The sequence below is a fragment of the Oryzias melastigma genome, unplaced genomic scaffold, assembly GCF_002922805.2.
Source record: "Oryzias melastigma strain HK-1 unplaced genomic scaffold, ASM292280v2 sc00367, whole genome shotgun sequence".
Lineage (NCBI taxonomy): Eukaryota > Metazoa > Chordata > Actinopteri > Beloniformes > Adrianichthyidae > Oryzias > Oryzias melastigma.
In genome coordinates this window covers 60,101-62,563 of record NW_023416965.1, presented here as the reverse complement: position 1 = coordinate 62,563, position 2,463 = coordinate 60,101, and the positions used below count along the sequence as shown (strand labels likewise).

The window sequence follows — 2,463 nt, the reverse complement described above, 5'->3', positions numbered from 1 at the left end:
AAACTACCAACCAGGCCAGAAACTTGGGTGTAGTGATAGACACAGACCTACATTTTGATAAACACATTAAGGCAGTCCCTAAATCAGCACATTTCAGCACATTAATGCCATTCATGCTTTTACTTTTGGCACACTTCTTTAAAACGTTCAGCACATTGCGAACATTATTTAACAGTTAAGTAAATTGCTTCAGGATCTTCCACATTCAGCAAAAATACTTTTAAAGGATCAGCTTATGGTGGAGTTCCTCCATGAAATAATATTCATAATTAACAGGATTAACAGAAATAAAGTAGATCATATTGACCAGGATAGTTTTGGTGGAGGAAGACTGAAGGTTCAGCTCTTAAATCCACAGATTACTGCTGGTTCAATGTCATTATTCCTCTGCCAGCATATCCAGCGTATGTATACTTTGACTAATGTTAGTAATGCAGCAGCTAAACCAGAGGTCTGCAACCTCTAAAAGAACCATTTGGTCCAGTTTCTTAGTGACAGAACCGAGCTAGAGCCACAGAATCTCACTACGACGTTTATAACAGTACACTTTTTTGCAGCCATTTATTTATAACACATAACTTTAAAGTATACTGTGTTGTGTTTCTTTTAATACACTCAAACTCATGATTACAACATATGATTTCTCCTTTAGTCCTTTTAACAGGACCAGTCGAGCAGAACCAGAACCTCTGGCTGAACCTCCCCAAACACGTTTAACTGAACAGGTGAAGCAGGACCAGCGATCACTCCAGCAGGTCATAACAACAAGTGAAATAATACAAACCCTGGCAGGAAGTTGCTTTAGAAGAACCAACTGAACACCAGAACCTGCAGCTGTCTTCAGCAGAACTTCTTCTCTGATCAGAAGCTTCACTCTGAAGCTGGCAGTCACATGACTGTGTCGACCAATCAGCAGAGACGACACACCTGCCTTAAGAGAAGAATGCAGGACCTGCTCAGACCTGCAGGAACTCTGATGGAACAGAACTGGAAGGTTCTGCAGAACAGGAACAGCCTGAAGACCACAGACGGTTCTACGGGTATAGGGGGGTTCTGGCTGCTGCTGCTCCAGCAGGGTGACAGTATCAGACAGAATGAAAGGCTTTACATGTGTGGGTCTATATGCAGAAGTGTGTGTGTGAACTATTGTGTACATTTTAACTAGTTTAAATGGGAAGACTCCGCCCCCCGCTGTCCTGCCTTCTCGAGGAGGCGGAGTCACCTGTCAGACTTTGACAGATGACTCCGCCTCAGTGACAATCGGCTGTTTATACACGTCACACTCCACCACCTGGTGACGACTCTGATGAAGACAGAAGAGCTCCATTGAAACAGGTCAGGTACGACTTAAATCGCGTCTCTGATAGCAAGATAATTAAAAAAGATATATACTATATATATATAACAAATACTATGAACTTCATCGCATTAATATGATGACATCATCACATCTGTAACCACAGAGCATCAGTTCTGAAGAGTCTATTTTTGTTTAAGAAACTTTTTGTGTGTTTTAAAAAAAATAGTTTGATTTGACTGTAGTTGCAGTGGTTAGCGCTCTTACCTCACAGCGAGAAGGCCCCGGTTCAAATCCCGGCTGGGACCTTTCTGTGTGGAATTTGCATGTTCTCCCCGTGCATGCGTGGGTTTTCACCGGGGACTCCGGCTTCCTCCCACTGTCCACAAACATGCTTCATAGGTTCATTGGTGACTCTAAATTGCCCCTAGGTGTGGATGTGAGAGTGGATGTGTGTGTGATTGAGGCCCTGCGACAGACTGGCGACCTGTCCAGGGTGTACCCCGCCTTCGCCCATCAGTAGCCGGGATAGGCTCCGGCACCCCCGCGACCCCGAAAGGGAAGATGCGGTCAAGAAGATGGATGGATGGAATTCTGGTTACTTTAAAGCAGGGGTCTCAAACTCAAATCAGCTGGGGGCCACTGGAGGCGGAGACTAGTTGAGGCCGGGCCGCATCAGGATTTTTACAAGAAAATCGCATAGAAAACATTCCAGTGTTCTTAAATATCTTTATTTTTAACACAAAATAATGAATAAATAATGAACGACGTGTACAGATCTTTGTCCGTGTGATTTATAAATATAAAAAAATAAGGGTAGTTAATGTCTGTTTCTGAATTAGTTTATATTGAAGATTAAACTTAAGAGATAATGCTAGGGGGTAGGATTAAAAAGTTTTTTAAACTTCTTCCTACTCCATTTCGAACTACATAATAGAGGTGTAATGTATTTATTTATAATTTATATAGAATTTTCTGTTGTTGTTTTCTTGTTTTTTACCATGTACATTAAAAGATGAATAAAAAAACAAATACATTTGTACTAAATAAATAAAATAATAATAATGACCAAACAACAGATACAGACAACTGAAGAAACCACATATTGACTGACTAGAGAAAACTCATTATTTATGTTTAGTTTCAAATGTCTGTATTAACAGATC

At 40.9% G+C, this 2,463-nt stretch overlaps 1 protein-coding gene across 1 annotated transcript in view; it reads right to left on the bottom strand.

Annotated features, from left to right (window-relative positions):
* The window catches only part of LOC112141418 (protein turtle), a gene marked incomplete at its 3' end in the record, with an annotated part of 7,386 nt that extends 6,511 nt beyond the window's left edge, over positions 1–875 (bottom strand). The window contains 1 exon segment of the mRNA XM_036211013.1: positions 785–875.
* Positions 876–2,463: the final 1,588 nt, after the last annotated feature.